The 24,148-nt window shown below is 35.0% G+C and overlaps 1 non-coding gene across 1 annotated transcript; it reads right to left on the bottom strand.

Annotated features, from left to right (window-relative positions):
* Positions 1-23,767: 23,767 nt before the first annotated feature.
* On the bottom strand, positions 23,768-23,874 carry LOC125616356. The gene has a single exon (XR_007346976.1). It is a non-coding gene; the product is annotated as a U6 spliceosomal RNA (small nuclear RNA).
* Positions 23,875-24,148: the final 274 nt, after the last annotated feature.

The following is a 24,148-nucleotide window of genomic DNA, read 5'->3' as shown; positions in this document are numbered from 1 at the left end:
AGGAAATAAAGCACATAACTAGGACACTGGAAAATTTAGGCAAAAGATAATAGTAGAGTGAATTAGTCAAATGATAACAGAGTTGAAATGTGGATATGTATATGTGAGAGGTGGTGATGGTTTGGGGTAATAATGTATACAGGTCACCAGGTTGAGCAACAGAGTAGAATTTTATAGTATTTCCTAGTTTAAGGATTGTGTAGGAGAAGAGACTAATGGGTACGCATTTGAACAAGTTGATTTTGAAATGCTGTGAGATAAACAGGTAGCTAGATGGTTGGATAGGGATCTGGAGATTAGGAGAAAAATCTAGGGATATATTTGCAGACATATGGCTTTTTAGTGTAGATGTGGCTATCCAAGCCACAGAAGTCCTGAGATAGTCTGGAGGTGAGAGTGTGCAGTGAGAGAAACTTTGGAGCAGGAACATAATTTCCTTTCCCAAGAAACCTTCATTTTTTTTTTTAAATCATACTCTTTCCCAGTTGGGATGGTGGGAAAAGTCGCAAAAAGCATCAGATATATAAGACTTTAAATAACTTAAAAGAAATATGAAGAGAGTACAGAGGGAGTATGATGTCATAGGACAGGGACCAGGATTACACACATAACAATGGAATGGTTTGAGAGAATTTTTTCTAATGTGGACTTGGTTGAATCTCAGAGTCCTGTCTCATCAAAATAGTGGTTGGTATAAATAAGAGGGAACAATTAATTTTTTGTCTTTGGTGGAGACACAAATAGGTTCTGAAGTTGCTTGTTGGTCTCTAATTGTAGCCTTATGTTCTTTAATAAAAAAAAAAAGACTGTATTTTCAAGGTTTGCTATTGTTGGATTTACGACATACCTGAGTGATCTAAGACCTCCTTGGTTCAATTTCACAAAACACTCATCCATTCATTCAAAATTCATTTTTTGGGTATAATCTTAAAGTTAACTTTGCAAATTTTATTATAGATTTAAACTAGCCACCTAACAAATACTTCCAACTGGTTGCATTGTTTTCTAGCTCCAGAACAGTCTTTCTCCTTTGGAAATAGCTTACCAGCTATTCTAGAAAATGTATCAAGTATTTGGTGTTTTATGAGAAGCCAAAAGACCTTTCATTCTTAGGAAATAACCATTTGATAAATTAATGTGTATAGTGACAATGGAGCACATGTAGTACAAATGATCATAGCCCTGCCTGGCGCAGAGAACACGTTCAGTTAGAGTATAATTTATGTATTTTATTTGAAGAAGTTATGATAGGATAGCTGCCATATAGGCATTAGCAAATGTCACCAGAGAAAGATTTCTGCTGCACTCAGACCTTAGGCAATCAGCTCTGAGTGAATTTGTTTTACCCATAGGGAGGATTTGCCCTGCCAATCAAGCTAAAGGAAGGCAGTGATCAGGGCTTGGCCTATATTGAAGTGAAGATCTTTTGGAAGATTCCATTATTGTCCTCTTTTATTATTTTTTTGTTCTTTTTGTTTGTGTAATGTAACATTTCTTATCTCTAAATGGAGTAGTCTCTTCCTTTGTCTATTCCCCTTTTAGAAGAAAAAATAAGCTTCTCCTCAGTTTGGGACATGAAAAGATAAAACTGTCAAGAGAAATGGGAAAGCATATAATGGGCAATGATATTGTGTCTTTCTTCTGGGGTACAAACAAGTCACTTGACATGCCATTCACTGGCTTGTGACTCAGCAGGGGTCCCTTGACGTTTGCTAGGACCTCTCATTCCTGCTAACTCCTCACTCAGATTGTCATGGGGACAAGGGCTGGCTCCCCAACTCCCACCTCAGAGATTCCAATGAGTTGAAAGTAAAAGTGAAAAATACCCTGTTAATCAAGAAAGCATTCAGAAATAAGCAAGAGAGGTTTCATATAAAATGATTTATACAAAAACATCCCTTGGTTGGGTTTGAATTTCCTTACTTTTAAAGGAAGCTTTTTGTTTTACTTTGTGTTTTTTGGTACACTTTTTTGTTAGCTTGGAATTGCTATGGAATAAATATAGTCATTAGAGAAGAAATTAAATAGAACTTGTAAGGAATTGAATGAATGCAGATAGTTACTGGTTGATTTTATATTTGCACAGTGTTGTGAATGTTCCAGATAAAAACTCAGGAGAAGATATTTTCTTATAGATTATGGAGTCCCCTCCCTCCCCCCACAAACATTAGAACCTTTTCTAGGCAACATTCACTCTATTACTCACTTTTATTTAGTTGTAGCGAATAAAGCTTTTTCAGAAAATAGAAAAATAAAATGAAAAGAAAGAAAAACATTCAATTAAATGGGTGTGCCACAGTTGGCTTTATACTTAGTTTATCCACATACATGAAAAAAATATCTCATGTTCAGGGAAATAAATGAAGAAAAAGAAATAAGTGCTACGATGGAACTGATGAAGCCCTTTGGTATTGAGGTAACAAAAATGAAGTAAAAGTAGTGGGTCTACATTAGTATTTGGAGGTGGGTTAACATTGTTGCAAAATATGCTTTACATAGGTGGAGAAGATGGTACTCCGGTCAAGGAGGAAGGGTGGATTTTTGAGAAAGAATCTAGACGTTCAGGCTGGGAAAAGCCTGGTGCATATTGTTGAAATGGTATGGAGGGAAAAACAAGATGTTTTACTGGATGGTAAATCATTGGTGCAAAACCTTTTGGGATATTTTAAATTATGCATACTAAGTGGTGGTTCTACTAGAATGCGATAATTCTGAAATCATCTACTCATTCACCTTTATTTTTCAAAATGAAGGAGGGGTGTCTTCATTTACTTCCAAATGTCCTTGAAACTATTCTTTTCTCAGAACTCTGTAGGAGAAGCGGTTCCCCTAGTTCCTTTCCCACATGATGGTAAGTGGCCCACAAAGTATAGATATAAAAACAGTCATTTCTTACCTACTGTGGGCTTCTTAGCAGTAGTCTAAAAGAAATAGTGCAAATTTGGTAAAAATTTGCCAAAAGTGTACAATGATTAAGAAGGCAGAGTATACAGGAGTGATGACCAAGAGAATTAGCTGTGATTTCAACGTGTGAGGATGTGTCTGTATGCGACACATAAAATACTATGGAATGCATATTTTTCTAAATCAAATCCTATTGTGCAGCTGAGGTATTTCCCCTGATCCATCTAAAGAGTTTTTTAAGCTTTTTTTTTTTTCCTGAAACGTTAGGGCTGAGAAGCTTAATTTGAAAAAAATACTGATTTAAGCAGAGAATAAGACTATATGACTGTCAAATGCAATCGAATTTCTTTCCTATCCATATATGTGATATATTCTACAGAATAATAGGTTTTGCTTAGTAAAATCTAGACACCCTGTAAAATGTTCAATTTTCCGAGTCTCAAAATTCCATTTTATATAGATGGAAAGTAAGTGAAGCCATATGTGCATTTTGTTTTTGTGCAGTATAATTAGATTCTGAATTCTAACCTGATTTATTAAGCCATGGTATTTTGAATCATAAATTTGAATGAAAAGCCGTAGCACTTCTCATTTCGATTTAATTTATATACATATATAATTTACATATATACATATATAATGTATAATAATATTATTCGCATGTGCCTCAAATTTGTTCATAGAAATAGATAAAAGTTAATCCTACAAGGTTCTACTACCTCATCCAATGGTTTCCCTTGAGCATGAGCTTGAGTTCACTTAACAACTATAGCGAACTTTCTTGAAAGGTTCAACTTCATCACTGTCTTTTTAAAATCCCAGTGCTCAGAATGGACACAGATTTCAGCAATGTTCTGAGCAGAGTAGAAGGGGATTCTCAGCTCCAGTATTTCAGACAGCACATTCAGCTGATAAAGTTCAAGGTTACTTCAGCTTCATCAGAAGTAACTATTTAATGGTAAAATAAATACCCCAAACTTTTTAATATGCTTGCATTTCCTCAGGGATGGGGAACAAATTGATGTCCTCTTAAAATCAGTTCAGTTCGAAATGTAATAAAACCCTTTTCAATCTTTCATAAATATTTATTATAATTATATGCAAATGTTTAGTCCCAGAATTTGAGGTGATATGTAAGGAAACAATCAGGAGAGGGTGGGCTTGTAAGCTGTTTTTAGAATTAAAGAATATATAAGGTACACTTGGTGTTTATGGATGAGGGTAGAAAAAACTAAAATGTCAAGTGTTTTCATTTTCAGCTGGAATCATATCAACTCAATATTATGCTGCTTATTTTACACTGTTCTGAGATATATATGTGTGTATATGTGCATATATATTTTTACATTTGCTTAATAAATAAAAGAAGGTAAATGAATGATTTTTAAATGAATGCACCACATGTGTTCCAAAATTTCCAGCAGCTGCATTTTGGAATGAGTGTCATTAAAAGGTAGAAAATCTAAAAATATGAATATGTTTGAAGAGAATTTAGTAAAACTCCTGGTTGGAAATGACAACCATGGTTGTTAAAATATTCAAAGCTATTCCTCATCCACTGTGGCCGACAGTATATGAGCTGGAAGAACTATCCATATACAATACTAATTTTGTGTCTATTTCCTCATGTGTAGGGTTAAGCTTATCTTTGAGATCCTGACAGATAAAACCTTTTCTGCATGTACCACCTAAAAAACTCCAAAAAGGTCTTTTCTCAGTTTTCTTTCTTTCTTTCTCTCTTCTTCCCCCCTTCTCTTTCTTTCTTTCTTTTAACATACTTATGAACAAGTATTTCAAAGTTTTGAAAGAAAAGCAATTTTTTCGGTTGTCCCCCCAAATTATTTGCTATTTTCTCTCAATTTAGTAGGGGAAGATTGAGAAATTTTATGATACTTAATTTAAATTTCAGGTAAATAGAGAAAACTCTAAATTTGCAATTCAGAAGTTTGTTTTGTCTTTGCTGGCACTCCAGCATTCTTATCAAGTGTTAGTGTCTCTTGGTTTCAGGATGTGTGTTCAACAATGCTGGCCACCAGAGAATTCCCTTACTCAGGGGGTCCAGCCCTTTCTGGTTGGGAGCCATAACATCTGCAATTTTGTTTTTTTTTTTTTTTTATTGCACTGGGATTCAGTCACCACTATTATTTTTTTCTTTTAGTATAAGCACAATATGCTAAAGCTATTATTCATTTTTTCTATATGTCGTTACTCATACAGAAATCATTTATGGCCATTGGGAGTAGCATAGGTTGTTTTGAAATTTTTTTCATCTTATTTTATCATTAATTACTTGTATCACCATTTTAAATTTTATGTCAATACAAAAAAAGTTCTTATGCTTCTTTTTGCCTATTTGTGGATATCATTGTAAAGCACCATGCAATGGTATATTATTAAAAACATTAAAGGTAACTAAATGAAATCTTATCTCAACAAGTTAGAATTCTTTTCAAACTAAAAAATAAAATTTGACTTTTTTTTTAGAAAAAAAAATATCAAAAGTTTTTAATTCTATGAATTATGTACACCTTCAAGCTACTCCTCTAATAGAATAGATTGACAGGATTTTCTTCTGTTGGAAAAGGATGCCAAATATTCATAGCCATTCATAGTGGCAGTAAAGGAAAAATGAATGACAGGAACTGAGTCTGGAAGTGGGAAGCGATAATTGCAGAGGATTTTTGGGATGCCACAAGAATCTTCATCAATACTGTTAAGATTTAAGATTTGATTCTTCTGACTTTGAAAGAACTGGACTGGATCAGTGTTAAAATCACTTAGAAACACTCTTAAATCATTTTTGATGTAAAAGTGAACCTTATCTTTTGTGATTTTACACCAAAGGTGAGTAAAATAAAATACAATTTATTAAACAAAAGTGTTTTGTTTATGTTTTGAGACTTTTAAGACATTTTCAAATCTTTTTCCTCCCTGATATCGGGGATGGAACCCAGGGGAACTCTCACACTGAGTTATATCACCAGGTCTTTTTATTTTTTATTTTGAGACAGGGTCTCACTAAGTTGCCCATCTGGCTTTGAACTTGTAATCCTCTTGCCTCAGCTTCCCTAGTAGTTGAGGTGAGTTCCACCATGCCTGGCTTCACCTTCAAATCTTGAATTCCATTTTGAATGTCTACAAGTTATCAAGACATTGGTATCTGCTCTTATCTCGCAATAACACAGATTGCAAACATAGTGCAGACAACTGGGTTGTTAAGGACTTGGGCTGTTCCTTGTGAGAAAAAAGACTAGCAAATTGAAACTATCTGTGGTGTTCATATGTGATAATGGACTTTTCATATGAAGAAAGTCTATTTGTAGATTCTAGATGGCTAGACTTGATCAAGGCAGATCCATGTTTCATGACCACTTCTGATTCTAATTGTTCTACCTTCTTTGATTTCAGTTAAATTGCTAAAGAAATAGAATCTGTACTCAAATCCATGTTATTTATTAAATTCATCTATTGTCTTAGAAATGCTGTTTATTTCATAGGACACAGCTGGTGTCTGTGTAGCCAAGGTGCTGGTGGTAGAGTGGGCAGTTAGGACTTAGCACAAGTAATCTTTAATTTGGACATGTTAATTAAGTACACTGGAATTTTGTGTCAGCTGAAAAAAAATTCAGATATGCAAGATATTTTAAAGTACATCCTAAATTCTTTTTCTTCTTTCTTCTTTGTTTTCTTTGGAGAGTTACTGGGAAGTTTCTTTCTTTGGAGATATTTTCCTTTCATGTCTTTTGATGCTCAATCTTTTTAAGTTTAGAGGCAATTGCATTGCCTGTCTTTATTTCATTTCTTTTCTTTCCATCTACTTCTTCTTTTTTTTTTCTTTTTTTGAACCTGATTTCCTCTTGATTGTAAATTTGTCACCGGGGAATCCTTTTCTTGCTTTAGGCCAAGCAGCTGCTTTTTATTTTCTTTCTTTCTCCCTTTTTCCATTAGGGAGGTCATGTTCCTTTCGGGGAGAGAGAAATTTGAGTTCATTATGTTCTTTTATATCAACATGCACAACATCAAAATACAAATTGCTTTTGGGTTGAGAATTCCTGTATTTAGTAGTACTTACTTAAATGTTTTTGCGTTTCCAAATGGTAGCAATACTTCCAATCCTCAAAGCAGAGTAAATAGCTTATGATCACTAATTTATTATCATCTGTGATATGGAAAATACATTCTTATCTATGAGCTAGAGGGTTGCTGAAAAGAATGAAATTTGTTTAGCTTTTATTCATAGTTTATTGTGCTTTCACATTTTATTTATGAGAACCTATGTGTGATTAACACAAATAATTAATCAAAAGCACATTTCTTTCAATCCTTAGTAATACACACACACCAAAAAAAGAAATAAACAAATAAACAAACAAATAAATAAATAAACCCTCTCAAACAAAAAAGAAACAATAATACACAGACCTATTCAGGTAGTGTGGTATATTACATAGTTTTCAATATCTGTAAGTTACTCATTGTTTCTGGTGTTGAGAACCAATGGGCTTCTTGAATGAAACTATGTAATCAGAATTAATGACTGTCAATATGAATTCTGTTCAAGAGCAGAGAATGTTTAGAAAATTACCAGGATAAATATTATTTTATATTTACCTGACAACAAAGACATAGATAGTGGAGCTTACAGAAGTTTGTCATATAGTTTCAAAAGTCAAGGTATTGTCCAGGCCTAAATTATTTGACCTTCCTCTTTATACACACACACACATAAAAGACAAATATAACACCTACTGATAATGAATTTTTTTTTGTTCTTCCTTCTCACCCTCCCAAGAATTTGACCTGTAGATTAATTTAGTTCACTGGGATGTGTTTAATAGAAGCACAAATAGATTCAGTTGCACATTGGATGGAAAAGTATATTTCAGTTTCCTGTACCTTTCTAATCAATCATACCTCCAGATTTGAATATAGGTAGAGAAATCAAAGGTGTGTTAGCTACATGAAAGACCTTGCTTTTTCCCTATTTTTTTTCTTTTTATAAAATTCCAAAGTTGTAGTTATTTCAAATTTTAAAAGTTGTGATTCAGGAGTTGTGAGAAATGATGTGATCTAAAATATGAAGCAAGAGAAAATATGCATTGAAACCATGGAAGTCACCAAATAAGAACTTTTCAGGATTTGGGCCAGATACAAAGTATATGAAAATCAGGCTAAGGAAAGGCACACGCTCATTAGATGCTGTATTGCAGGTGAGAGTTACACACAAAGCTATCTCAACAGTGTTGTTTACAAGTCAAGAAGGATGGTTTACCAAGTTGGCTTGTGGCAATTCGATTAATTGTGCTATAAAGTCATGGCACTGGAAGCTTTTGTAAAAGATGGCATAGATTTTGTGGAGAAAAAGTCACAAGAATTGCTTTAATGAGCTTCTATCACTAGATAAATTTGGTTTTAGAGGTGACCAAGCTCTTACAACACAAGGAGAGAGTACTATTATTCAGGATCTGGAATTTCCACTGCTCTTCACAAATTAAACAAAGGCACAGAATAAATTAAAGAGAAAATAGTGCATAAAGATATGTAATTCTTCATTTGAAATTATTTCTATTTTAAATAACTTTTTTCTTTTTGCAAAAGAGAACATGTACATTAGATATGTATGTATGTATGTATGTATGTGTCTATCTATCTATCTATACATCCATCCCAAATCTCCCTCTCCTAAACAAAAGAAGACAAAAATTTCTCTATGTATCAACTTCTCATGCACAGAGAAAAAGAATTCCCTAAGAACCCAAGTAGATAAAAACAGATTAATCTTTGCTGGGAGCTTTTTTGGAGCTTTTTTGTCATATCTCTGCCTTCCCTTGATTTCTTAACTATTGATATAGATGCAGAAGCCAGTTGCTTATTAAAATTGAACCAAATTGTTTCTTGATTGGAGGAAGCAGCTTGGACTGCGAGTGAGTATTTTAAAACTTCCTTTCAATATAAATTCATACACCCAGGTATAGATGGACAACTGGACATACTATACTTTTCTTAAAAGGGCCAGAGCCTGCCTTAGTGACATTATCAAGCAAAGTGGAAATCAAGGAACAAATTTCACATTTATAATCAGGCCCCTACAAAATAGCAAAAACAGTTGTTCTCTTACAACATGACACAGGTGAGCAAATATCTTCTACGTACAATTTGCAGCCAGCAGAGGAGACAAAGGATGCCAGTCTTTGCAGCTGCCTTTTCAAAGGTCGAGAATGACAAAGGCAGAGAGAATGGCAGAAATTATTTCCAAAATGTTTCATTGAGATGACATCAGTGCCGTCTGAAGCTTCTCTTTTATGCATACATGCAGAAATATGATAACTGGAGTAGATCTATTTCCCTTTATCACGCTGGAGGAAATCTTGAACTTCAAACACTAAAGCAACAACAACAACAACAACAACAAAATAATAACAAAACCCAGCTTATTTATATAAAGAGAGTGAAAAGAAGGCTGACTTCAGATTCGGCTAAATTAGATACCATTGGGCAAGGAATGATACAGGGTACAGAAGATTTAAGAATGTGCTGTTCATTTCAGTAATCTTTCAAAAGTAACATAAAGATAATGCCATGTACTTCTGGTGAAGGAAGTTGTTTTTATATAAATTTCTATCTGAAATTACTGAAATAATCAAAGCCAAATAATACTCTCTTTAACTATAATAAGGACTTATTGTATCACAAAAGCACATACTACCTTTTTAAAATAATATATTCATTTATTTTTATATGGTGCTGAGGATCAAACCCAGTGCCTCATGCATGTGAGGCAAGTGCTCTATCACTGAGGTACAACCCCAGCCCCATACTACCTTTTAGAAAAAGTGAAAACCTGGGTCTAAATGAAGTAAGATGTCAAGAACTAATGCATATCTCTCCAGAAACAAATTTATGGCAAATTTCTTTAAAGAAGTAATAAAGGAATCCTAAATGTCTCCAATCAAAAATTCTTGGGTAGCTAAAGATTGGGGGATGGGCAGGGATCCAGTTCCCTATTACAGAGAAGTAGGGAAAAGAGGTACAATGAGGGGAAGGGCTAGGTTTAGTTCCTTTGAGTTGGAAATAATCCAAAAACTGTGGTTGTGTTACATATCAAAATTATAATGCCAGTAAGCCCTCATAACATGGAACTACACAGAATGGAATTAAATTTATTAATCACTGAGCATAGAGAAACATTTTAAATAGCAAGAAAAACAGCCTAAGAAGTAATCAAAGGTAGTGTGATAGAAATGAATTTAGGCTAGTGTGGAAGGAGAGATCTCATAACAGGGAGTGTCAAGATATGAAGGGCTTAAAAGATTGAAAAATTATTGCTTCTGTATCCCAGATAATAAAGGAAGACTGAAAAGGGATTGGGCAACAGTCCTTATAAATTTCTCACTTGAATAAAATGAATTGGTTCCATGAAGAAAAGGCAATTGAAGATATTATATTATCTAGTCCACACCTGTTTTTGTTTTTTTTCAAGTGGCCTCAAGGTAGCAGCAATGAAGTTGAGAGGGAATTATAGAATCTAGAAAAAAAACCTTTGGTGTTGAAATTAGTATCCAGAACTGACTAGAAAGTTAGCCTAGTGAGCATTTGATGGAAGAACATGAACTGGACGTACATTTTCCTTTTTTAATGAAAATAATGTTTCACTGCATAGACCTTACAATAATCTTTGGGTTCCTTAAATGTTAGCTCGGGAATATTTCATATTTTCTACAGACTAGCAACTGTGCTGCTTCTCTCCTAAGGTTTTCCAAATGGCATTTTTTTTTCTCTTTGCAGTTGTTTCATCTGGGAAGCAAGAAGTAATTGGTCTTTTTAGTTCTTAGTCACTGGAGGTATGGGAACCTCATTCTAGATGTGATGCAGAGAACTGTCCTTCATTTAGAGTTTCTAGGCTTTAAGATAGGCATTTTGGTGGGAGGAGGGGGTGGGCGTATACTCTGTTTGGAAAGAAAGGTACAATTTGAAGATACAAGAAGAACTCATGGCAGTGACAGAAACAATTGTTTGGCGAACAGTTTCCTTTCATCCAGTGGATCTAGCTCAGCCATGGTTCCAGCCTCCCTAACAGTTATGGGTGGCTATGTGAACAGTTCCTGCGACTGGAATCTGAACTGGCCTGACATATTACATCTCATTCAGGGCTTTTGCCTTTTGCCAGAATGAGACTGACTGGCTTCACTGGAAGTCATGGTTTAGAAATAGCAGAGTCAAAAGCCAGAAAGAGCAAGGTCCTTAATCCCGAATTAGTCGAGAGCCGTCTCTAAACAGGAACACTTGTTTTACACTTTATTTACAGAACAAATTATTTTATATCTGCAGCATTGTATCTGGAGGGGCTACTTCTTCTTGAACTCATTTATCAATAAATGGTACATAACATTTTAATATCTTCCACTATTATTTTTCTTTTTCCTGTATGAATAACTTATTCTGTGCTATTCTTGATCTGAATATCTGACTCTTTCCTTAGGTCTTCTATACAGGAATTTGCTGTATCAAATGTAGAATTAAAAAAAAAAGATTTGCTATGTATCACCAAAATTCATTCTAGAAAGATTGTGCCATTCTTATAATCCCATAAGAATTGAATAAGGGTTCAAATTTTTCTAGTCTAATATTCTTTCTACTTATTTCTGATGAAAAACCTATAACTTTAATTTTTTTGTTCTAATATAATGCTTTGTCTGGTTCAGGGCCATGAATTCTTATTTCTGTGTTCTATAGACATAGTTCTTGCTTTTACAATTATTAATATTTTTAATAGTTTTATCATATGTCTGAATACGTGTTAGAATAGATCTCATTCATTTTCTTTTCTAAAATGCCTTGCTTATTTCTAGCCACATGTTCTTTCAATGAACTTTGGAAACACTTTGTTAAAATTCTTGAAAAGTTCCACAGGGAATATCAGATGAGATGCATTCATTATAAATATTTTTCAGGAAATTCAATGTATTTACAATATTAACTTTTCTGAGCAAAAGGATATTTTGACATTTGTTTTGTTTATCTACCTCAGTAAAATCTTGTACTTTTTCATATATGCCTGCATGCTTTCTATTTATACTTTGAGTTTAATATTTAATACTTTAAGTCAAAGTATTTTATCATTTTATTGCAAGTATGAGTGGAATGCATAAGATTTAAACTTACAGGATAAACATATGTTTTACAAATCATGGAACTTGGAATAATTTTCAGTGCAAAAGATTTTTCTTATGTATTCATAACTTCAAATGATCCAACAATGACTAAAATGATAACAGACCCTTCTCTTCTATTTTTAAGCTAATTATCATTGCTTTATAGTTTAAAATACGGGAATTAGTAGTTTCATCACATTTTCACTAGTCAAATAACGAATGGTGCCACAATTTATGGCAGGTTTTGGAAGGGCAAACTTGTTTAGGAAAGGAAGATAAAGATTGTGAAAATCCTGGAAAATTTTCCAAATGTGAAATAAATAGCCTAAAAGAAACTGAGAATGTTTAGCTCAAAGACAGGAAGGCTTGATATAATAGATACAGCAAAATATGTGAGGAGTTATCCTGTGGAAGTTGTAGATATTTTAGGTCTTTGGTATGTGACAAAACTAAGACCAAGAGATATAGGTCTAATGATAGAAATTTTGGTGTAAAAAGTTAAGTAAAACTAACTTCTAGAAATGTCTAAAAGCAAACGGAGCTATTTTCTAAGGTACTGACCTCTGGCTGGAGCTTCACCGGCCATCTGTCAGGGACACTCTTAAATTGGACTCGGGCCTGGCCTTCATGACCTTAGTGTCCCATCCAGCTGTGATTCTTTCATTAGAGTGTCATGCAGTTAAGGTGGTCCCTATGGTGGTAGAACTTCATTTTAGCCATCTCAGCAGTCAGTGCTGCTGCCAACTATGATTTTATTCCTCTCTTGATTAGTTCTGTGCTGTAAAAATTCTGTTTGTGCAGAACAGCTCCTCATTCCCTGCACCTGCATTTGGAACTGAGTTGCACAATCAGGACTTTCCTTCTTATGTTCAAATGGTTGTTCCAATAGCAACACCATTTCCTTTGCTACAATTTATCACACTTAAAAAAAAATCCTACCATGTCATATAGCAATCATTTAAATATAATCTTAGGTTCTTTGTCCAAAAGACAAACATTTTTTTTTAAATTGTGAAATCCAGGAGAAAAATTATGAGAATAATAACTCTCCCATTTGGGGATATTTATTATATCTAGTCCTTATACAAAAGCAGCTTATATTTAAAAAAAAACAAACCAATATGTTTTGGGGCCATTTCTTCTCTACCTAAGCTTATGACTTTAAAAAATAAATCAAATCTGAAAATAATGCATTGAATGGAATATTATGATTTCTATAACACTGTGTTTATGTCCTAATTTGGAGCACAAATAAAATGAAGATCTTTAGGAATTGTCTTATTGAGCTTGATGTAGGTATTTGTTGCAGGGAGGGCTGGTAGCATCCTTCACTACAAACAAATTCACTCATCATATGTGTTATGTGCCCAGGGCTCAGGATTCACCAAAGCAGCACTATGCTAGTATTGCTTTATCCACCAACCCATGAATGAAAAAGGCATCATTACTCTTTTTTTAGGACTTTCTTTTATTTCTGGTACTTAAAAAGAATACAATTTTGTTGAGGTTCTGACAGTTCTGGAAACTGGGTGATAGCACATTATCTTAGACTGTCACACTAACTTGGCTCTCTGAAGAAGGAGATGGACAGACTTACATATTCTTCCTGGATGAATGGAAAGAACATTCTGTGTTGCCTCCTCTAAGGTGTTTCTCTATCCTTTTTCTAGGTCTCCTTGCCTTGGACATATCTCCTGTGCCTGGGTTCACCCTCTCATTTTGACTACATCATTTATTGCCTTTTTAGCTTTAAAATACATTGAAATGTACAGACTTGTTCAAAAGCAGAAATGATTTTTAGTTATTGACACTTCTTCTAGCAGTTTATTTTGGTAATGATATGCACCTCACTTTGCTATAAATTGGATTTTATTATCTCTCAGGCCAGCCCTCCCTCACTACTTTTCACACTGGTACTTAACATTCTAACAATCTTTGCTCCATTCATTATTGTCTTACAACTGTTTAGTTTGGCCATATGTGCAGTCTTGACCTGACAAGGATTGTTATATTATCATTCAGAGATATTTAAAAATAATTCAAATTATTATATTGATCCATTTTTGTTTTACTTTTGTGACTTCATAGGATGTACCTCTTTTTCAAATTATAGTTATTTTAAGAAATTAGCCTTTTATATTAATTTCTAACCCTCCAGAATCAGCCTTTCCCTGCATCTTTTTTAAGAAAAAAATTTATTATAATTATTAACATATATAATTGTACACATTAATGGATTTCATTGTGACATTTCCATACATCAATATTATGTGCTTTGCTCACATTCACCTTCCCTGCTACGTTCCCTATCTCTTGGTGCCAATGTGATATAGTTTCTGGATCCTATCGCATCCTCTGAAGAGTCTTCACACCAATAACATCCTTTTGGACATGCTTCATTGTATTACTCATATGTAACTTTGAAACTCACTCCACTAAACTCAGTATTTCAGAGGGAGACTTGTTTTACTCACTCATGCACTAAGGAATTGTGACAAGTTTAATGTCATAAGGATAAAAGTGCATGAATTGAGTTGGGAGGAAATAACATTAGAAAAGTAAACTGGGGACACATTATGAATCATCTCTTGTGTCTAAGCAAAGAAATCTTGGATTTATACCTATGCAATGAGGTTTTATATGGAACTGAGCAGCTCCCTGGCTCCTTCCTGTAAAGACACTAATCTTGATTCATGAAGTCTTCACTCTCATGACCTACTTACCTTTCAAAGGCTAAACTTTCATGAAAAACTGCAAGTAATAATCTCTTGTCATTTATGAATTATTATCCCTATTTGTAATTATGTATTTTTTTTATTCTTAAAGCTCTTTACATTTTTTAACTTTTTTTTGTTACCAGGGATTGAACCCAGGGGAACTCCACTACTGAACTACTGAGCCACATCCCCAACTGTTGAGGGCCACAGCCGAGTCGGGGTGGCACCTGGCATTTTGCAGAGGGAGTGATTGAGAGGTGACACCAGCGAGCCATTGAGATGATGATGGTTAAGTTAAGCTGTGTATTCAGTTGTATATAGACCTTTGCTGTCTGGCAATAGGGTGGCTCCTGCTGCCTTGGGCACCCACTACTTTGGAGTTCCCATTGAGTTCTGGGCGGGGGTCCGAGAGAGTGCACCCAGAGCCCGGTGGAGGGTGAGAGAATTCCTGGGAAGTTCGTGTGGGGTGCTGGTGGATTTCGGGCAATAAAGGAGTTGCTGTTTGAACCTACAAGTGCCTTGTGGCGGCTTGGTTATTTTGTGTTCAGCCAGACTGCGGCACCCAACCCTTTTTATTTTTTATTTTGAGACAGGATTTCACTAAGTTGCTTAGGGTCTTAGTTGCTGAGGCTGGCTTTGAACTTATGAGTTTATTGCCTCGGCCTCCTGAGCCTCTGGAATTACAAGCATGTGCCACTGTGCCAAGCCATTTTCTAACTTTTCTTATGAAGTAAAAATGTGGCTTATTGAATTTTGTTTTATGTGATGAACTTATTTTACAAATTCTTTGGTTTAAATTACCACCACCCATTTTTTTTCTGGCGATATATTAAAAGCAAGCACAAGTCTAGTTTAAATAATATTTCTTCCATTTAGGACACTTGAGTTGAGCTGTTACTTTGGTCTTTCCTCTCCATTCTCTTGGTTCTCCTTTTTGGGAGCTACTATTACATGTGTGTGTGTGCATTTTGTCTGCCTCTCATTTCTTTCATATTTGACTTCTCATCCTGTTTGACTGCCTTCTAGGGAATCTCTTGGCACTACACACACAACTAATTTGCTCACTAGTTTAATCTCCAAATGCATGCTACCATTTGCCCTATCTATGATTTTTCTTAAATTTTAGCAATAATTTTTGTCATTCTAATTATTTTTTCTTCATGACAATATTTCTAAGGATGATACATTCTATCCAAATTTCTTTGTGGATGCTAATAAATAGAATGCAGTTATTTTTTGTTTTGTTTGATTTATGACATTGTAAGGGACCGGCGAAGTGTCGGAGGGGAGAGACCACCAAGAAACCACTCATGCAATTGGCAGAAGGGGATTTATTGATCCAGCATGTTGGGGCTCCGTGCCCACTCAAGAAGAGAGAGCAGGGGCTGAGCACTGCTTAAGTACACTTTTTTTGGGGAGGGCGGGGACTTTACATACATCACAGTCTCCTTTAACAAATCAAACAACAACTCCCAAACATGATTAGTTCATTCATTGGCGGGAACAGGTCGGGCGGGAGTGATAGGTCAGTTCTAAGGCGCGGAGGTACATTCAAACTGATTGGTCCAGGCCCTGCGATGCCTACGTGCAAGGCCACACAGGGCCCTTAAGTTATTAAACAACCAGGCGGTCAGGGGAAATATTTACTGGGCGGTTCCAAGCATTGTCTTAACAGCTACAGGAATTTCAGGTTTTGCATGTAGCATAGGAACTTAACAGTACCTGGTCCTTTACATTTTAACTCAGGCCTTGCAGCTTAGAAACTTTACAATGCCCGGTCTTTTACAATTTAACTTCAATTTCTTTTACCCTTACAACATATTTCTCAAATATAATAATTCTGTTGATTATTTCATAATGCCAGTTTTCCCCAAATACTTAGAGATTCATAATGTACTTTGTTCGGTATGTAAGTGCCCATATCAATCAGATTTTCTAGGCTGAATATTTATCTTAAGCAACACTTAAAATTATGCTTTTTTTTAGCAGAAGAAATAATTTTTGTTTTTATAGTTTTGTTACCTCTTTACATATAAAGTTATTTATTTTTTTAAACTTTTTTAAATAAATGAGATTTGGCATACCCTTTTTATGTCACATTAGACTCTTCTAAGACCCATTTTTTGCCCAATATGCAAAAGAAAAGGAGTCTCTTTGCCTGCTCCCGCCTCTATCTTTCTGTTTTTTTCTCTCTCTGTCTCTGTCTGTCTGTTTGTCTGTCTCTCTGTGTGTGTGTGTGTGTGTGTGTGTGTGTATGTGTGTGGTATTTTCTCTACATCGCAGCCCTAATCCTTGATTTTGTTTGTAAACTATTTGTCGCACTATACTTATTCCCTAAATCATGCACCCAATTTGTGATTTCCTGTTCAATCACAAAACTCAGTTCAGCTTTTACCTAAGGGCCATTCTGACCTCACTCATCATGAAGCGGCAGAAAGCATTTGATTGACATCTCCAGATGATAGCCATAATTCACTCATTTTCCCAGACAATGTTGCCTCTGAACATGCAGGGACTTTGGATTTATCTGTCATGGAGTGTCCCTCTCTGTGTGTATTCCTCTGATCTATAAATTGGTTCTGTCTTTCAGGCTCTATCTGCTTTGTATGCTTTAGGAATTCTCCACTCTTCTGCTCAGCTGAAGGCATGCTTCCAGAATTTCCAATTCTGCTATGCTTATGTCTTTCATATTTAAGTATTATTCCAAAGATATTTTTGAAATTCATGTGTTTATTTTATCAGTATTGGTAAATGGGACTGAACTTGTCTGATATTTTTACCTAGTAAAATACATTTTACCTTTAGTGATAATGGTAATTTCAACATGTTCTGATAATACAAGCTATTTTTTTTTCCTGAATGCTTAAGTTACTATGAAGGTATTTTGCCTCTTATGAGGCCTCTGACTGAAAAATCCATTATTCATACTATCACAGGAATTGTTCTAAGGCTGATCTGAATTTCCTTGTTTCCTCAGGAATAGTATTATAATGATATTAGACTACAAATGAAGACAAAACTTTCATTTGTAATAAAATGATCCTGAGATTTCCCTGCTTGTGTTGTGTAGGGCAACTTGCTAAGTTCTCTGATTTTTTTTTTTTCCTTTTGGGTAGACCAAGCTGTACTTTTCTGACTTTAGAATGGATATAAATCAGCTGGGTATTCTGTTAACATGCTGATTGTATTTACACACCTGGAACACAGCCTAATGATCTGGATTTCTAGCAAGCAATCAGGTATGGCATTGGTCTCTTCTATAACTCTTTGGAGTAGCAAAGATCTGAGAAGTAAGAAGTAATTGAAAATAAATGCACTCTTAACTTTCCTCAAGCCATGCACCATTGTCAATTAGAGTGAGCACTTAGTAGTACACAAAGGGAAATTCAGAAATGGTTACCCTAATTTCTCATTCTCTGATGTCTCTCTTTTGTTCTCAGGGCAAGATAGTTTAGATGTGGCTGGTGTTGGAGTAAAATAAAGATGTATCTTGGACCATCAGTTGATTTCAACCAACATTCTATTACAGTTGTGTTTTTCTCAAGTGGTTACGTGAAAGAAGGAAATTCATTACCTATGGATTTTTCTAAGTCCTGCTCAAAGCACTACTGTGTCTTACTTTCTTTTGGTCCAGCAACTTCATCTTGCTACGTGACAGATTTTTCCATACCTTAAAATACTTGCTAAGCATTTCAAAAGTTTTATCTATTTTTTTCCCATCAAGGACCTTCTTGTCTGTAAACTTCTCTCTCTCTCTCTCTTTTTTTTTTTTAATCTTTTGACACAGGGGAACAACAAACAGAAAAGCTCAGATTTCACCTGTTAAAACACTTTAAAACTCCAGCTTGGTAAATAAATATTTTTCATTGATACTTCATTGCCTCCAAGGTACAAAGAGTGATGAATAATTACATGCATAGCAATGATTAAATTGTATTAAAAGGTTCTCCTTAAACTGGTTTGTGACAGAAAAAACAAAAAAAAACTAGAGCGGTTTACATGATGATTAATTGCTTATGCCAGATATGACTTACCTGTTTGTGTATGAGAAAGACAGAGAGACAGAGAAAGACAGAGACAAAGGAAAAAGCATTCAAAAACAGACGAAGTCTAGAGAGTAAAAGTAAGCAAAACTCTTGAAATAACTCTTTCCACATAGATATGCTCTTTAAAATGATGAAAATAATGTTAAAACAGAGCCTCTTATTTTACAGACATTTATAAGTGTAGTAATTAAAGCTAAAATGAAGTTTCCAAATTCATGGGCAAAGAAGAGAGAATGACAGCAGATGAAAAAATGATTTCAAGTAATAATAAGATATAAAAGAGAAAGAACATTTTTATTGGGGACAATAAGACTATACTAAATCCAGCAGAGTCTTTCAATTATATCTATGTCAATTTCTTCAAAATCTACACAGAATATTCCTAGATATCACATCCTATAACTATTCTTTTTTTTGGGGGGAGGGGGGACTGGAGATTGAACCCAGGGGTGCTTAACCACTCAGCCACATCCCCATCTCTTTTTTATTTTATTTAGATACAGAGTCTCGCTGAGTTGCTTAGGGCCTAGCTAAATGCTGAGGCTGGCTTTGAACTCACAATCCTCCTGCCTCAGCCTTCTAAGCCACTGGGATCATAGGTGTGTGCCACTGGGCCCGGTTCACATCCTATAACTACTCTTTTAAAAACACATAGAGGTAGTGAATTAAAAATGCCATGCAGTTGGACAATCCTGTTTTCCCGGTCTTCGTTTGTATTTGATGGCTCCAAATAATCACTAACATCTTTTTTGGGGGTGAGGGAGTGGGGGTTGGGTACTGGGGATTGAACTCAGGGGCACTCGACCACTGAGCCACATCCCCAGCCCCATTTTGTATCTTATTTAGAGACAGGGTCTCCCTGAGTTGCTTAGCACCTCACCATTGCTGAGGCTGGCTTTGAACTTGCGATCCTTCCCAGCCACTGGGATTACAGGTGTGCGCCACTGCACTCAACAATAACTAATATCTTTTATTATTAAAACATCAGTATACTAGAAGGATATTAAATTGGATGATCACATTGGGCAGAAAAGGAAGGTAAAGAGAAATAATAGAACATATCTCTCACCATTAACTCTCTTATTAAGTATATTTTTTCACTGATATGGAGCAAGACTGAATTTTCTGCTGAGCAAGAACAAAGAGTCTGCATCAAACTAAAAAGTTAGACAAAGAGGAAGCAACTGGGGGGAAATACAGTGTTTGCTGTAATATGTCCTTGGTGAAGGAGTCCTTGGTCAAGATTGCGACTCATGAGCTCATTGCCTTGAAAGCTTGGAGTCCATGGGCCTGATAGGAACAAGCAAAGTCTGTCTGCAATGCAGGTCAGCGCAAATGGAAGAGTCTGAGGAAACATACTCCCACGCGCCACCCACCCCCGCTTCTTCTGGTTGAACATCTGTTTTTGTCTTAGAATCAGGAGAGCTAATATCACAGGAAGTAAAATCTATTTCCTAAGTAGTGTGTGGCCCAATACCACATCCTGAGGTGCTAAGAGGAGAAAGAACAGCTGGGAAGGTACCAAGCCATTGGGAGCCTGATTCCATGACTTTCATAATGTAAAGGAGGAGACTGTGGAGGTAAGAGCTTCACAGAGACTTGACTTCCAAAGATTTCTTTAGGAAAATAATAGAAGCAAAAGACATATTTTATGAGGAACATAAAGTAAAAATTGCTTTCTAGTGGGACAGGCAAATTATTCTATTTTTCATTTTGTAAATGTTTACCAAACCATGTGTAATCAAGAATTTATCTTGATTTTTGCTTTTCTAATACAGGCATCCCTCAGTATCCATGGGGGATTTGTTCCAAGACCCTCCAGTAGACATAAAAAATCTGAGAATATCCAAGTCCTTAATATAAAATGGCATGGTATTTGCATAAAATCTATATGCATCCTCCTGTGTACTTTAAATCATCTCAGTTTACTCATAATACCTAATACAATGTAAATACGGTGTAAATAGATGTAATCTTATATTCTTTTGTTTGTATCCTTTGTTGGGTTTTATTGTTGTGTTGTTTTGTTTTTTGAATATTTTAGGCCTGTAGTTGAATTCTCGGATGTAGAATGCTTGGATACAGAAGACCAACTCTATTGGTTCTCATCTTAATCAATAAGAAGAGTTTTTGTTTTCTCCCACTTAATGCATATATTAAAAACCTTGGAGTCAACTTTGACACATCCGTCTGACATTTTAATATTGACTCTTTATCATCCTTATAAGTTTCCTTTGGATCTATCCTTACAGGTACAACCATTTTTCTTTCTTCAAATACTCTTGGACACCGTTATTAACTAAATTTTAAAAAAATTGTACTCTCTACTTTCTGGCTCAAATTTTTTTTCAGTGACTTCTCCTTCATATTCAGATAATGTATAAATTATTTCATGGGCAAGGTCCTTCAAAATTTGGTACTAATCAACATTCCAATGAAATCTATAATTTCTTTACATAAAGTCCATGTTATGGCAAAATGAGAATATTTAATATGATAAGGACAACTTTTCAAATGACCTTCTGTCCAGTAATAACACATCTACCCTCTGCTCCAAGTGAGGGAAACTATCTGATCTTCCTCTAAGACTCCTAGACAATTGATACATCTGTGCCTTTACATCATATTGATCTTTCTTTTGTTTGTTTGTTTTTGCTGTTTTGAAGATGGAACCCAGGGCCTCTAGCCACACAGGCAAGTTTTCTACCATTGAGCTACCTCCCCAACTCTCAGGTTGTTCTTTCAGATTTCCCCTGTCCTTCCTATATTTCAATTATACATCATCTGTCTCAAATACCAAAGGATGCTTTGGGCATTCTATCACATCAACCAAGCAGAGATAACCATTTTGGGTCATCTGCATATGTGGTTCATTCATCTATAAACATGCTATAACAATGTCCCAATGTAATAACTTTCCTCACTTCTTTCTTCTCTCCTTTTTGGTAACCTATTTGGGACTGAAAAGTCCTAAATATTTATTTGTTTTTTACTTTTATTTTATTTTTTGCAATGGGGATTGAACCTATGGTTGCTTTATTACTGATCTATATCCTCAGTACTTTTTGTATATTGTATTTTGAGACAGGGTCTTGCTGACTGGTGGAGGCTGGCCTTGAACATGTGATCCTCCCAAGTTGCTGGGATTATGGACATGTACCACCATGCCTAGTCATTTTATTCATCTTTGGAAGCTCGAAGTTTCAGCAGAGTTCTTGGAACACAGAAGCTTCTCAGAAAGTTAATGTTAACTGCATGAATACCCCTTAAACTTGAAATGCATTAAAAAAGAATTCTGAAGCCATTATTGAAGTAAATTTTTCTTCCTAAATGCCCTTTGAGTCCTCCTCTTGCTCCATTTCTGCTTTTAGCTGTTGACAGTAAGAGAATGCATGGGCATCTAATTCAAGCAACCTATAGTTTGGGGACCACCCTCTACTTGCAGCTTGAAGTATGTACTCTCCAAGCATCCTGTGCATGAATCTGTCATTGTACTCAGTGTCTGACATTTTAATTCCTTCTTTACAACATAGTCCTAACCACTTCGCTGGTGGCTACATAGAGATTTAAAAAGAATCTCTATAATTTAGTGCCCTGCATATAAGAGGTGTTCAAGAACTGCTAATAAATATAATTTGGTGACTTTTTTTTCCATCAACTAGACATTTCACTACCTAGAACAGCAATGTGATGCTGATCACATGAGAGATTATATTGTGCACTCTGTCTTTACTATGTGTATAAACTGTAGGAAATCTACTTGTTGAGATATTTATATCTTGAGAAAAATCTGGTTCTTCTCTCACCCCACTCTTCAATTCTATGACTATACAAAATTTCCACTTTTACATATTCCCAATTTAAAATAATCTTTCATCTGAACTCATGTCACTGAAAGTTTAGTCAAGTCTTCTTCACTGATTTTTTTCCCATACATATATGTGTATATTTAGTTATTTCTGAAAAAAAATCCCCATAATTTAAGCATGACTTTTTTTTTCTTTACAGAAACTCTTGGTCTTTTTTACACTATGTGTGTTCCATTGATCCATCCATTGATATAAGCACTACACATTTGCCAAGTAGGAAATTGATAGTCTTTGATCTATATTTATAAGTTTGACCTTTATGATAATCTATTTATTTGATTTGTATTAGCAATTTCAGAATCTTATACCATGATGGAACAGAAATAATAAAATTTACCTTTTAATCAAGAATTCCATATTTTCATATTTGTATTTTTAACCACTTTTCATGAATATTAACCTACCTTAAGAAATTCATCTGATAGACATAGTGACTTTTAAATCTGAGTATTTTCTCAACTGTAAATAAATATTTAGAAATAGGTGTTTGTCGTATATTCTCCTCAGTGAATACCAAGGCATGAAGTGAAATACCAACATCCACGTGCCCAGCCCTCACCTATTCCTCTTTATTTTCCATATGAGATATACCAATCTCCAGCATACTAAATAATTCTCTTTTTTATTTTTTGTTACCTTTTTCCTCATTGTAATATAAAGGCCTTATAGGCAGGGATATGGAACTGCTTTTTTCATTGATTTTTGAATTTTTGTAGTCTAGACTCTAGAATGTTACTTCTACTAATTCCTAGCATGTCTTCTACATATTGATCATTAAATGTCCCCTGCTATCTTTATCCCTCCCATTGATGAATTGAATTTCTTTTTTTTTTTTTTTTGAATTTATATCTGGTATAATTTTATTGCTGGTTTTAAATATTTTCCTTTGTGTGGTTCTATGCTTTCCAATTNCTGTGTCCTCTATTCTGTACCATTGGTCCACCCTCCTGTTTTGGTACCAGTACCATGCTGTTTTTGTTACTATTGCTCTGTAATATAGTTTTAAGTCTGGTATCGCTATACCGCCTGATTTGCACTTCCTGCTTAGAATTGCTTTTGCTATTCTGGGTCTTTTATTTTAAAATATGGAACGCTTCACGAATTTGCGTGTCATCCTTGCGCAGGGGCCATGCTAATCTTCTCTGTATCGTTCCAATTTTAGTATATGTGCTGCCGAAGCGAGCACTGAATTTCTTTTTTTATTTGTTCTTTTTGATACACATGACAATAGAATGTATTTTGGCATATTATATATACATGGAGTATAACTTATTCTAATTAGGATCCTATTCTTGTGGTTGTATATGATGTGGAGTTACCCAGGTCATCTATTCAAATACAAGGCTAGGAAAGTTATGTCTGAATAATTCTACTATCCTTCCTGTTCCCCTCACCACTCCCTTCCCTTCATTCCCCTTTGTCTAATCAAATGGACTTCTATTTTTCCCCTCTTCACCCTC

This window comes from Marmota marmota, unplaced genomic scaffold (assembly GCF_001458135.2).
Source record: "Marmota marmota marmota unplaced genomic scaffold, marMar, whole genome shotgun sequence".
Classification (NCBI taxonomy): Eukaryota; Metazoa; Chordata; class Mammalia; order Rodentia; family Sciuridae; genus Marmota; species Marmota marmota.
The sequence above is the reverse complement of the archived record's forward strand: the minus strand, read 5'-3'. Positions and strand labels throughout refer to the sequence as shown.